The following is a 14,920-nucleotide window of genomic DNA, read 5'->3' as shown; positions in this document are numbered from 1 at the left end:
CCTATATTCAAATCAGGAGAGAGGGTGAAATAGGAGGATCTGATCCTCAGGCTGACAATACTTCAGTTCAGTTTTAGAAGGGAAGATGAACTCTATACTTGATAGATGTAGGAAAGAAACAACAAGAGTAGAAAGACCAAATTAGCAACACAGTGGTAATACGGATTTTCATTAGAAACACTTGCACCGCTACTCAAAGTTGCTTCAGGGCTGTGCTGCTATATTTGTGGTTTTTTTTTGCTTTGTTTTTGCTACTAACAACTAATTTTAATTTACAAGCTAGGAAATATAATTAAAATATGGCCAGCAGCAATATAAAATCTTGGGAGAGAAATATATCACAATAGATTTAAACCAGTTAGCCCTTTAGTAGAATCTGGTTTGTTTCGGCTAGGTTGCAATTAAATCAAAAATTCTTGAGTTGTGGTTTTGATAGCATTAATCTTTTTATATAGCACATAAAGATCATTTATCACTACAGCATAATTTTTTTTAGCAAAACTGTAAAAGGCTAATGAATTTTGAATTAAGTTTAATGATAGGTTGTTAACATTTTTTTCTTCAATCAAATCAGCTTTTGTAGAACAAATAAGTAGCTGTTTTTTCCCCACAAAGAGAGGGCACCTAGAGTAGATATATAATCTAAAATCTCCTATCAGATGTTTTTTTTTCATAGTGCTGTATCTTGCACCAACTGATTTTGAAGGAAAAACCAAATCTGGCATGCAATAGTACAAGCAGTGCTCACTCAATAATGCTAATTAGAACTGAAAACTCTGTCAGTAAGTGATACATTTGAAAGGCAAAAAACTATGTGATTTGTGCCCCTAAAGACAGCAGTTTCACAGTTCCAGTTGCCATCATTAAGCAAGAACTGTGCAGGTCATTATATGAGGATCTCACATTACTGTAACTTCCTGCCACCTTCTGCATTGACTTTGTCTCCTGACTGTGGAACTGTGTGATGTAATCACAAGCTATGGCACCAAGCATCCAGATCATGGTCACATGACCATGGGAACACTGTGACAGCCATAGCTACGAGGATCCATCATAATTGCCACTTGTTAAGTGCTGTCATAAATTTCAGAGCTCACCGAATAAGTGGTCTTTTAAATGAAGACCACCTATGATCTTAATTCATTACTAAGGTATAGATATTAAAAATCCGTCCAAGTAATTTTATACCTAGTGAAATGAAATCCATGCATATAGCATTCTTATTCTATAAAGACAAAGATGAATCTGCAGAGACAATCAAGTAGGATCCAGCCCACCCACCCACCCCACACACCATTTCCCAGATTTTACAGAGTTCAGCCAGGCTTTTGTCTTGTTTCTTTTTTCCTCATGATAGAGAATCACTCTGTGTATGTTATTCAGTCCACTGTTTAGCTAGGCATTCACTGACCACTTCTACTTTTCTCACCTGCAACTGATAAGAAAGAGAGGGGGCCACATGCTATTAATATATGGCACTGAAATCTACAAATCACTCCACTTAGCACTTTCAAGTAGAGGTTGAACCCCAGGGATATGGTGGAGAAATACCATCGAATGAAATAATATTCTCCAACACTAACTATTAGAATCAGTTGTCCAACTATGAGTGGAGCTTTGATAGTAACACCATCTAGACCAGTGTTTTCAACCTTGGCTACTTTAAGATATGTGCACTTCAACTTGCAGAATACCCCAGCCAGCAAGGCAGTTGGAATCTACACATCTTAAAGTTGCCAAGCATGAGAAAATGATTTAAACCGACAACTTTCCAGAATAATTTTCATTTCTTAACAATATGCATTAGTTTGTTAGTTTATAATATCAGGAAATGATTAGCATACATTAACTCATTGATAGATGAACTGAGACCTTGCCAATGGTGATATACAATTAAGAGCAAGGTCTGTCGTAAATATAAAATATTGTGTTTAAAATTCTGTAAAGATGAAGATTTCTTTTGAACATAATATTAATCATATTTTCCTACCTCCATACATCTGTTCTTATTTGTTAAAGTAAGATTGATCCTGCTATTTATTTTTATTCATTTCTGCCACTCCAGTATTGAGCTGAATACAGAAAAGAGAGTTGCATTCTAATGGAAGAGAGTCCTTCACAATTTAAGATTCAAAATTTAAAAAAGATAGTTTAAGAGAATGGCTCAAGAACACATTGATGGCCTGCACCACAACTAAAATAATTACCCAAAAACATTTCTTTTGATCGATAATATGACTTAATGCTCTTATTTCCCATTATTATCACTATGATTGTTCAGCAAGGTGCTCTTTAGAGAACACGTCTTTGAAAGTGCCCTTCAAAATACTGCTTGTGCTAAACTTCAAAAGAGAATCATTTATCAATTAACTTTAATTTGACCTTATTACCCACTAAGAAGGAAATTATCATTCTCCTTTGAACATTTAGTATTTTTATCTCTATTCCCATAGTGATAGGGAGAATTCTGATTTTAATTCTAAAAAGAAAGAGAGAAGCTATTTAAAATAGTTAATTGATCCTTGCACCTATTTTCTTATTTCTAAAAGAATAATATTCTTTCTTTTAGAATATGCAATAACTGAAGGGTAAAGAAAACGCAGTCCCCATTTTTTATATTTTGAATGTAGCAACTAGAAATTTAATTGGGAATAACCATCACCCAGCTGTTACACTGCAATTGTCATTTTTTCCCATATACTAACTTTTCTGCTTTTCCTAAGTACAGATTTGCAAGATAGGAAACTGATGTATCCAGAAATTATTACAATTGCTTGTGTTAAAGAAGCCCAGATGGATAAAAACTATGTCTCTGCAAGCCAAATTCAGTCCATTAGTCATGTACAGAAGAAACTGCTGTGTACATGCTAATCCCTATTTAAGATATAACATTATATCTTTATGATAAAGTTCAGTTCTTGTAATCTCCTTTGCAAAAGGGATGCTTCAAAGGAATACCCTTTTCTTTCTCATGAGTACTGGATTACATGAATCTGTCCAGGTTCAATTGCTCTTTCAAAAAAAAAGTCTTAATATTAAATAGAAAAGAATCTCTAATTCATTCCCAGTGCATTTGTCACTCACCAATCTCACTTTTCAAAGAATAATGAATAGAATAAACCTTTGAACTTTTTCTCCTCATTTCTTGAAGTTTACTATTATTACTCTTTGTCAAGTATTAGGACATTTGTATGCAATAGAAATGGATAGAATCTCAACTCATCAGTTACCAAAAAACAGCTTCAAATAACCAGATCTGGCCAGAACTATCTGGTAGAAGATATGTAAATAATATTAATATAAGCATATAGTAAAAAAAAAAAGGTAAAGGTTCCCTCACACATGTGTGCTACTCGTTTCCAACTCTAGGGGACGGTGCTCATCTCCGTTTCAAAGCCGAAGAGCCAGCGCTTGTCCAAGGATGTCTCCGTGGTCATGTGGCCAGCATGACTAGATGCCAAAGGCACATGGAACGCTGTTACCTTCCCACTGTAGTGGTCCCTATTTTTCTACTTGCATTTTTATGTGCTTTCGAACTGCTAGGTTGGCAGACGCTGGGATGAGTAACAGGCACTCACTCTGTTACGCGGCACTCGGGATTCTACCCGCCAAACTGCCAACCTTCTGATCAACAGGCTCAGCATCCTAACCCACTGAGCCACCGTGTCCCTTTTAAGCATATAGACTAATCACCTAAATATCATATTTATGGGGGGAGGACAGGGTAAATGATATTAATAATATGGCAATAATATTACATGAAATGCAATATATAAAATGTATATAAACTCCAGTCTGTGGTAAGGTGTAAGCCTATTATCACTCTAGAATAATTGTTAAAAACTGTTATTTTTTCAAAAAGAGATAGCAAAAAAAGTTTGAAATCACGTTAATTTATGCACCTACTATATCTAGGTCACAAAAGAATATGTGTGCATACTAAAGATATGCACTTGACTCAGTTCAAGCCCACACTCCAAAATGGAATTGGATAATTAAAATATACCACTTCTGAATTGGAATACTGGATTAATAATGAAAATATTGCAGCTACAAGCTCTTGGATGGGAGACATAATCATGAAATCGGAAAAGTTTTTCAGTTACAATGCAACCTCCAAGCGACCCAGTCCTCACCCTGAGCATATACCTGGTCTTATTTATTTTTTTTTGCCTCCAAAAGAGGCACAGGGTCTCATTTCTTTTGTCTGGGGGGGGTCTCTTCCACTCACTTCGTGGCAGTGGCACAGACAGCTCCAGCCAGCCAGCCCACTTTTTCTGCAGCCAAAGAAGCAGCTTCATTCTGCAGCTGAGAATGGAGCTCTGGCCTGCATTTCTCAGTCAGAGGCCTTTCCAAAAGGCCTCTACAGCCTAGAACTGAGCTACAGATTGAATCCATACCTCAGTTCTTGGCTGTAGAGGCCTTCCAGAAAAGATTCTGACTGGGAAATGCATTCTGGGGCATGACACAGAAGAAGTGTGCAGGTGAGGAGAGGTAGGTATCGATTCAGGGGAGGCCTGGTAAGTGGCTTATCACCCTAGCTTGACTTTTAGGCATGTGCCTCACCCCGAAACTAGGGTTTATATTAGGCCCACCCACAAAAATCAAGCTAGGGCTTATTTTCAGGAAAACATGGTAAGTAGATGCTGAATGGAAACCAGGAGTTTCCTGAAGCCCATACCAGATCAGCCATTCTGAGCAATGTGAGGAGATATGTTCACAGTAGCTAAAATAGTCAAAAATTGCAGTCCCCATCCTTAATTGAGTCAGCAAATATGTCATCAGTGAAACATTCTAAATCAGGCATGTCAAACTCACGACGTCACATGATGTCGTGTGATGTATCACAACTTTCCCCCCATTGCCGGCAATGGGGTGGGCATGGTTTAGGTGTGACACGTCTGGCCTGTGGGCTAGCAGTTTGACATGCCTGTTCTAAATCATATTCACAGCAAAACAGCCTGCATTAAATTGCTTTAAGAATTAAACAGCCAACACTTACCGGTATGTTAAGCTGTTTCTTTATGGGTTAGACCTGAGATAAAAGCAATGTTTTGAGAGTATGTTCATGCTACACTGTCAGGCAAGTTAAAGTATTCTCACTGTAAAATGTTTGAAACACAGTACATTGGCATTTAAATGAAAACATCTGTCAACTGAACTTTTTAAAATGTGCAATCGTATACAAAAATGTTCTACTCCAGTGTTCCATACATATTCAAATCATGCTTTCAGCTTTTAATAATATAAGTTTAAAAAGTGAATTGAAGTTCAAACACAGAACCAGCCATTGATCAAAGCATACCCATTTGTTTCTCCCCCCCAAACCCTCCCCCCATTTACTATATGCATCTTTGATGGCTTCAGAATTTATATGTATATTTCCAGAACTAAAAATATCATTATATTATATAGGAGTACCTTTCTAACAAAATGTGTGAACCTGTTAATTAAAAAGAAATGTCAAAAAATATTCAATATCACATTTATTTATTTATTTAAAAAAGAGGCTTTGCAGTGTTTTGGGGTTGGCACTATTTTTAATTTTATACATCCTTTATGCAAAATAAAATTTTGTGGATTTAGAATACCTCTTGCCCTAAATTTAGATATAATATTTTGAAATATTAGCACTGTCCAATGCCCATTATAGGTTTTTAGACTGTTTTTATAATCTAGAGTCATAAAAAAGTGTTAAAGAAAATGAAAGTTTTAGAAAATAAGTAGTCATAAATTTCTGAAGAAACTAGGCTAAATAGCATTAAGATGGTATATAAAAAAGAGTTAGCTTGAATATGATATATTTACTCATCCCTAACAATTTATTCTTAAAATTATCTTTCCTTGCCTATAGTGATTAATGGCCCCTTCTTAGATAGTTTATTGTAAATGGTTTCTTGTAATGAGTACTCAGTATTCAGTACCCAGCAATGCAACAGTTTATCTCTCAATCTTAAATCATTACAAACTATATGCAACTCTGCTGTTTAGCATAAATTTAAAGGCTATACAATTCTGGGCCCAGAGGGATCCCAAATGTGTCAAATAAGTCAGGATGGTGGCCACACCATGAAAGAAGGGACAGGAGTTTGATCACCCAAACAATAGTAAGGTTGGGATTTAAAATGAACTGCCCAAAGATTCAGATGTCTTTAGAACTGATTGTTGACATTTTTTCCCCAAACAAAAGAGAGAATACATATATACTTTGTAGTTCAGAGACTACACAGATTTTCTTTTTGAGGAAACACAACTTCTTTTAATAAGACACCTCCTGCTACTTTGCAGCCTTGATTTTTTTTTTATTCAAGTCTGTTAGAAGCCTCTGCAGCTACTGGAAACATTTCTGCTTCAGTTGGAGTAATTTCACTAAATCACCACTGACATTTATTCACTGCATCAAAAGTCTGCACAGCCCTATGATTTACTCCACTGGTTATTAATCATGGCATCTGATTTGCAAGAAATGTATATGTGTGAATTCTAATGATTATGTGAGCCCTGCTCAGTGACCATCTGTGACATAAGTGGAGCAGATATTGAGGTTTCCATGCATCCCATAAACAGTTCTGTAATGATAATCAATACTCCTATATAAAGTAAAGGGGAAGGCAGCACCTCCTGGATCAAAAGGTTTGGAGCTAAATAATAGATACTGTAAGGTTAACAAACAGATAAGAAAACTTGTTAAATTTTTATCTGTCCTTTGAAAACAGATTAGTTTTCCTTTCCCTCTCAGATTACTTTGTTTTCTACAGATAGTATTACTGGATAAGATCATTTTTTAATCCATCATTAGGGTGAGGTAGCCTGAAAGCTGACAACATGGTGTGTTTCTAAGAAACACTCTCTATATTAAAGCTGTACAAATCTTTCTACAGAGGTGCTTCAGAATGAGAGGGAACCAGGATGAAGCATCTATTGTTGGTGTCAAAGGAGTAAATAAAAAAAAACTCCTTATCAGAGGTCGATGAACCGTGGTTCATTTGACGCATGGTGCAAAACAGGTAAAAGAAAGAAAACCTGAAACATATTCTACTGTAAAAAAAACTTTAATCAGAAAAAAGAACAAAAGAGACTCTTAACTGACTACATGCTCTAGCTCACCAGACAGCACAGAGAGAAAGAAGGAACAGAAAAACTTCTTTGTATGGACATGCGCACACCGTAGTAGAGCATGAAACCAAAACATGGTTGAACATGTGACACTCACCATGGTTACAATGATAAGATAACAGCACAGCTGCAAAGCAGACTGCAACGTGCGTAACTGACAAACACAGAAAAAACGCAGTGACAGTTGGATCATTCAAGAAGCCACCTGTTTTTCCCCCCAATCTTACACTGTTAGTTCAGAAGTCCCAGTGTAGTAATTTTGGTCAGGTACTTCTGAAATATATAATTGATTCCTAGGTATGAATAATTAACTGAATCAGCCTAAGAAAAAGAACATCAGAGTGAAATATGCACACTCTGACTCAAAGTCCACTAACAATTTTATCCTTAGATAATATAAATAATTTCTGCTTATAATGATCATAAAAGGGAAAGGTAAAGGTTCCCCCGCACATGCGTGCTAGTCGTTTCCGACTCTCCGTTTCATCTCCGTTTCAAAGCCGAAGAGCCAGCGCTTGTCCGAGGACGTCTCCGTGGTCATGTGGCCGGCATGACTAGACGCCAAAGGCGCACGGAACGCTGTTACCTTCCCACCGTAGTGGTCCCTATTTTTCTACTTGCATTTTTACATGCTTTCGAACTGCTAGGTGGGCAGAAGCTGGGACGAGTAACAGGCGCTCACTCTGTTACGCGGCACTCGGGATTTGATCCACCAAACTGCTGACCTTCTGATCGACAAGCTCAGTGTCCTAACCCACTGAGCCACCGCGTCCCTTACATAATGATCATAGCCTGCCTCTAATAATATTATACAGGCAGCACATGCATTCATTTTGAACGTCGGCTCTTTTTCATTCAAGCTATATTGAATTTTCCAGGGTATTTTGTGTGTAAGTGTGTGTGTGAGAGAGAGAAAAAAAATGTCCCCCCCAGACAAAATAAAATATTCCACTCCAAATCTCTAACCAATTTTTTGTAGTTTTCTTTCCATGTATATTTTTAGTTCTTCATTTTTTTAGATGTGTTGCTTTTTTTTAAGAGCTTGATTTTTATGTCACAGAAAGGCAAACACAACTGCTGTTATCCTTACTTGTTGGGCCAATGCATTAAGTGTATTTAATTATAATGAAACACGAATAATAGAAAATCATTAAAAACTCTACTATAAAGATAAACCCCATTCTTTCACCCTCTTTCTCTTTCTTTCTCCTTCTTCTTTCTCTTTCTCTTGTATTTCTCTCTCTCTTTCTTCTCTCTCTCTCTCTCTCACACACACACACACAGAGTGTAATGGAAAATTCAAAATATATCTAATAGGAGCAGCATAATACTTAACTTGTTTTAATATTATTTAGTATTATTCTAATGGCAAGCATATACGGGTACTCCTTGACTTACAACAGTTCATTTAGTGACTGTACAAAGTTACACTGAAAAAAGTGTCTTATGACTGTTATTCACACTTACAACTGTTTCAACATCCCCTTGGTCATATGATTGAAATTCAAATGCCCGGCAACTAGTTCATATTTGTGACAGTTGCAGTGTTCTGGAGTTCCAAGTTCAGATTTTGTGACCTTCTGACAAGCAGTCAATGGGAAAGCCAGATTCACTTTACAACCATGTTATTAATTTAACAACTGCAATGATTCACTTAACAGCTATGGCAAGGTCATAAAATCAGGCAAAAATCACTTAACAAATGTCTCAATTAGCAACAGAAATTTTGGGCTCAATTGTGGCCATAAATCAAAGACTACATGTATCAACATTCTGGATTGTATGGTTCTATTTGACAGGAATGGATCCTTCCAGAACCTTCTGCTGAAATTCTCTGACTTGTTAGGAATCTCATAGTAAGTTATGTGACATGTCCTTCCTACAATAAAGATAGTGGGGCATACAGTTTCCTGTTACAGAAATGAAGGTTGCTATTAACATATCTGATAAGGGTGGAGGACAGAATAACAACACATGAGAATGCATGAAAATGAAACTGTATATGGAGTAGGCCTCTACATAGTGGTCTAACCTTCCATATTACTTATATATGCTCATCCACTGAGATTTCCAATACTTTTGAACAGGAAAGAGGAATCTGGAATATAATTCTGTAGGAATGTTCATGTACTGACACAGTCTAAATTTGCATTTCTCTTTCGGGCTTTCTTACTTTAAACTGAACAAATGATGGGAATTATATAGTTGTTTAAGCAAGATATTCAAGCATGTTCAGGAGAAATAAAACCGTTTTAACAAGAGGTATTTTTTTCCTTTTCTTGAATTTCTGGATTTTGAGGGATTGGCTTTTTTTATGGCTGGTCCAAATCCTGCGTTTGTCAGTAACTTTGTTTACAGGACATTTGGGAGAATAAACTCCTGGGGCGAATGTGGAGTAATACTTGCTGTCTTAGTCCAGTCATCTAACATTTATGTTCTATAATCTTCAGTCTTACATATAATACCTCCATTCATATAATTTTTGCATATTTTAACTGAATCTAATGGAAGTTGGAAGTAGAACTTTGAATGGGATCCCATTCTCCATCTTTCACACTGATATAACTAGAGAAAGGAAACTTTATGCAAGTAAATGGAAAAGCAGAGAGGGTCTAAAATGGAAACAAAAGTAGCCAATTAATATATTCATTTTCAGAGTTCAGAATGGAGAGAATGAAACTTGCTCTTTTTTCAAAGTTGCAAAAAGAAGGGGGAGATGCAAGAAATTAAGTCGTTATTAAATCCAATTTTAAAAATATTTGGTTTTCTACAGATAAAATACTCTCTTCTTCTGACAGCTGAATTCTTAATTGGAATATACAGTAAAAGTCAGGCAAAATATTTCATTAAATTTCACCCATATCCAAAAATTATAGGTTTGCTGCCATGTAGTGTTTTTTATAATATTGCTTATTAGGTATTTATGGCATACAGTCTGTAAATACAGAAGTAATTACTTCCTTAGAGAGACCCACTAAGCTGATAAATGTTATTTTAGCTGTTTTCCTGGTGTTTTTTTTTACTAGCTGGACTCGAGCATTAATAAACCTGAACGCATATCTGTTTCACTGCCATTTTCCCAACAATGCTAATACATGCTTTCCTTTACACCAAGAATCAGTCCATAGAAAGTTTACGAGCTAGTTAAGTATCATAGAGGACATCTGAGGCTCATAAGGTATTCCTTGCTTAACAGCTATTTATTCCAGGATCCAAACTGGGTCAGTCACCATGACCAAAGGTTTTATCTTCCAAGCTTTTGTACTTGTGCTGGAACCCATCTTCAGGGAACATCTCTCTAGCAGAGTGTGTGCTGTTCTCTGTGTGTTATTTATATGGTGCCTGTTGTATTTATTCAGTGTTATTCAGAATAATTATTTATTTACAATCAAATTTACAGCTCTTGGCAGCACTCCTGCATTTACAATTGTAGTGTGCACTTCAACACACCCCACCTGCCTATCTCCCCCCACATCTCTGTCCTCTTGGGCACTCTGCCCCCATGGCCTACCCTTTCCCCCCCCCTCAGCCGATCTTCATTATCATCTTCCTCCAGTTGCTAACAAGTTATGCCCAGCCAAGGCACTGATGGTCCTTTACCAGGTTCACCTCATCAGTGACATGGGGGAAGATGGTGAAGGTTGCTAGGGTAGATATGTGTATATGCTGGAGGTGCAGGAGAGTAGCAGTAGGGTGCATGGCACCCAAAAAGACAGACATAAGGGGAAGATAGGAGGAGAAATTAAAGCAGAGGCGAGGAGTGCAGGAAAAGGATGAGATAGTTGCCTAACAAAGGCAGAAGTGGAGAGGCTGAGCACAGGGGAGCAACTGGCTGAGCTGGCTTAACTAGAGATAGGAGAGGCACAGATGCATCTGGGAAGTTCAGAGGCTTCAGGTGGAGAGGGCACACAGCTGCAAGTGGCCAGAGATGAAGAAGAACTGCTGCTGCCTCCAGATCTGAGAGCATGTAAGTCTGAGAAGAGGCAGGCACAAAAAGGTCAGTTAGACTACTTGTGAGGAGGCAACCTCACCCTTCTTGATGAGCTGCACCAGAAAGCAGTTATTTAGCTCAGCAAGGGGAGGGAAGCTGATGCTGGGAAGGTGTCTGTTTCCTTGCTGCGTGTTCTTGCCTTGAAACTCGGATAGTTTCTCTTTAACTGTGGTCTTGCCCTTGTTGATTTGCCTTTGGGACTTGCTTTTGCCTAGTGGACTGGACTTGCCTTTGCCTTGAGGACTAGTGCTGGCTTCTTTTGAGTAGCCTGTGGAACTCATTGGAGTGGAGCTGCTGCTGGCACAGGGAATTGCTGCGGGATACTAATTCAAGCTTGGAAGCCTTAATAAAGATTCCTAACACCTGTGGTGTATGGGAGAGTGTGAGCAGAAGAGCACACAACTATAACCTGAACTACAGGAACTGCTATTGCTAAATAATGCAGTCATATGATGTTTCATCCAAAGACCGCCTCACTTAACAACAGAATACTGGTTCCATTTAGAGTCCTTAAGTAAAGACTACCTGTATAATTTGTGGCAACTCACGCAAAAACCGTGCCCACCCCATTGCTGGCAATGGGGAAAAAGTTGTGATATGTCACGTGACATCACATGACATCACGAGTTCAGTCTCTTCTTAAAAACCTCCAGTGTTGGAGCATTCACAGCTTCTGGAGGCAGGTTGTTCCACTGGTTAATTGTTCTAACTGTCAGGAAGTTTTTCCTTAGTTCTAGGTTGCTTCTCTCCTTGGTTAGTTTCCATCCATTGCTTCTTGTCCTGCCTTTGGGTGCTTTGGAAAATAACTTGAGTCCCTCCTCTTTGTGGCAGCCCCTGAGATATTGGAACACTGTTATCATGTCCCCCCTCATCCTTCTCTTCATTAAACCAGACATACCCAATTCCAGCAGCCGTTCCTTATATGTTTTAGTCTCCAGTCCCCTAATCATCTTTGTTGAGACATCTGCAATGCAATCTTCAAAAATATAGATTAGACTTGCTCTTACAGAACAACTTTGATTTTGCTTTAAATAATTTGGAAATAACAGGTATATAACCACCCCTTTTGTTGGCAAGCAATTAAGGATGGCAGATATATTTATCTGAGCACTCTGGACAGAATAGAAGGCATAAAATTTGATACTACCAGATATATGAAAAACCACTACCAAAAGCTTAAAAAGATGTTACCTGCTCAGTTGTGTGTTCATCTACATGGCAGGTCTCAAAAGTTATGGTTTTGATCTCTTGATAGTACATTTCTAACTAATCCTTGCATCAAGAAGTCCTTGATGAAATAACTCACTCATCTGAAACTGACAGAGTGGAAACAAATTTTCTCTTTCTTAATTTAGAAGAATGAAAATCCAAATTTGTTAGGTAGCCAACAACTACCAAATTGTTTCTGTAGACAAATGATAAAGTTAAACAATAAGGACTTGGATGTAGTTTAGTTTCCATTTTGTTGGTAGAACAGATGTTAAATGACCCTGGAGATTACATTTGACCTTAAGCTTTGTGTTTTCAGTTATGAATTAGAAGTAGCTGGCAATGGTCAATTGAAGGGGCATCCAGTTTAGAACAGGTAGAATATTTCTCTATTAAGTAATGGAGGATTAGATATTAGTCAGGCCTTTTCTCCTCCAGATGATTCATCTGTTCTAGCTAATCCCTTTGCACTCTCTCTAGATGGGTATATATAGGAAATTTCTCCCTAGTTCTAGGCTGCTTCTCTCTTTGATTAGTTTCCATCCATTGTTTCTTGTCCTGCCTTCAGGTGCTTTGGAGAATAGCTTGACTCCCTCTTCTTTGTGGCAACCCCTGAGATATTGGAACACTGCTATCATGTCACCCGTCGTCCTTTTCTTCATTAAACTAGACATACCCAATTCCAGCAACCGTTCCTTATATGTTTTAGCCTCCAGTCCCCTAATCATATATATATATATATATATATACAAATATGTGTGTGTGTGTGTGCATGTATATATAAGTATATATGTGTACATATACCTATACATATAGATATACTTGTACATTCATTCCAGCAATCTAATATTTCTATCATTTGTTGAGGGGTCTTTCCTCCATTTTTAAAAGAATGAGGGCTGAAATATTTAAGGATGCAACTATGCCTATCTATGGCTGAAAATAGCAAAGAGAAGTGCCCACCAGGCTTGGTTATTCTTAATTAATTTGAAAGTTATCAAATTATTGCCTGAGACTTTCTATTATCTTAAGTGGGTAATTAAATCCTTAACATCTGCAACCATTACTGGAGGCCAAATCAGCAGGTCCTCTACAGAGTACCAAGATCTATTTCAATCCATTGCATCATTGTTGTATACACTAATTGTCAAGAATAACTTTCCCATGTCTGAGTTAGAAGTTATAGGAAGCTGGCCATTTTCCTGGTAATTTACAATAATGTACCAGAATAAAGCTGAATTGTTATTATTTACAACTTGTATAAGACATGCCTATGTATGTATGTATGTATGTATGTATGTATGTATGTAATATTTTTATGTAGCTGCCCATCTTCCAACCAACTCTGGATAACTATGATACATTCCACTGTGATACATTTCTTATCTTTGAGAATTTGCTTAAAGAGCCACTTTTGCTTAAGTTCCTGCACTAACATTATACCCATATTAGCCAGCTTTATGAACTATATTTATATAATATAAATATGAGATTTTTTGGTGTCCACATATTCTTTATCAACTTATGGCATATATTAACATTACTTTTATTAGTCAATATTTTTATGAATTAATAATTTTTTATAAATCCTGCACAATTCTTTTCCACATGACTAAGATTAACTTGAGATACTCCAGATATTAAAAAAATCAAGATATATTAAAATCATTCTGAAGATAATCATTGTGCTATTGCCTTCCTAGCAGGGGGAATGATTTAATTTACATCCATGTGACTCCTCACCATAGATATTCCAGAAAGCATTGAAAAATTGATTATTTTCCCAGATCTTCAGATAGGATGGTGGTGAGTCTCTGAAAGATTTGGTGTTGCTTGGCATGGTTTTTCTTTCTCTGGATACACATCTCTTTGTTATTTTACTTATTATTCTTGCTTTTTTTTCTTTTTGGTAGCCTAAAGCAACTAAGTCATTGGGAATTGGGTCTTTTTTTTAAAAAATATGTATAATTAAAGAAATAGTAGGATATATTCCTCCCTGGAAAATCATGATATAAAATCATGATATAAATCTTCCATGTATGACTGTGGAACAAGAGATTTTAAGGGACTTCCAGTTTTGTGTGGTAGTGACCAGTCCTGGGCTTGCAGATTCTCTGCACCCCCACAGCAAATTTCATCCTGCCTGGGGACCCTAAATGAGTCTAAGTAGCCCTGGAGAGGCAATGAAGAAAGAAGGGTGCTCCAGCAATTCTGGAATGGCAGCAGCCACTCTGTTCAACTTGGGGAAAGCCTTCTAACCCAACAGGAGAAAGGCTGGCCGTATTGCATTGACCAGCCCAAGCTACTAGCAACTGAAGTCCAAAAGCACTAACCAGCACAGCTGTGAACAGCATGCTTGAAACTGGGTGAAAAATTCGATCTTCTCTTTTCTATTTTACATTTAATTTCCTGGAAAAGATCCCCAAGAAGCAAAATACCTCCAAAAGGGAAGGAGAGGGATTTCTGCCCCATCCTTATACTAATGGAAGCAGCAAATTAATCTTTTTATGGAGGATCAAAATATGTGGAAGTTAAATAAATATAAAACCTGAAATTTAAAACTTAAATCTGGATAAATCTAAAATTGTTTGACTGGTTAAGACT

Source organism: Vipera ursinii (genome assembly GCF_947247035.1).
Source record: "Vipera ursinii genome assembly, chromosome: 1".
NCBI lineage: Eukaryota > Metazoa > Chordata > Lepidosauria > Squamata > Viperidae > Vipera > Vipera ursinii.
Note: the sequence above shows the minus strand (reverse complement) of the source record.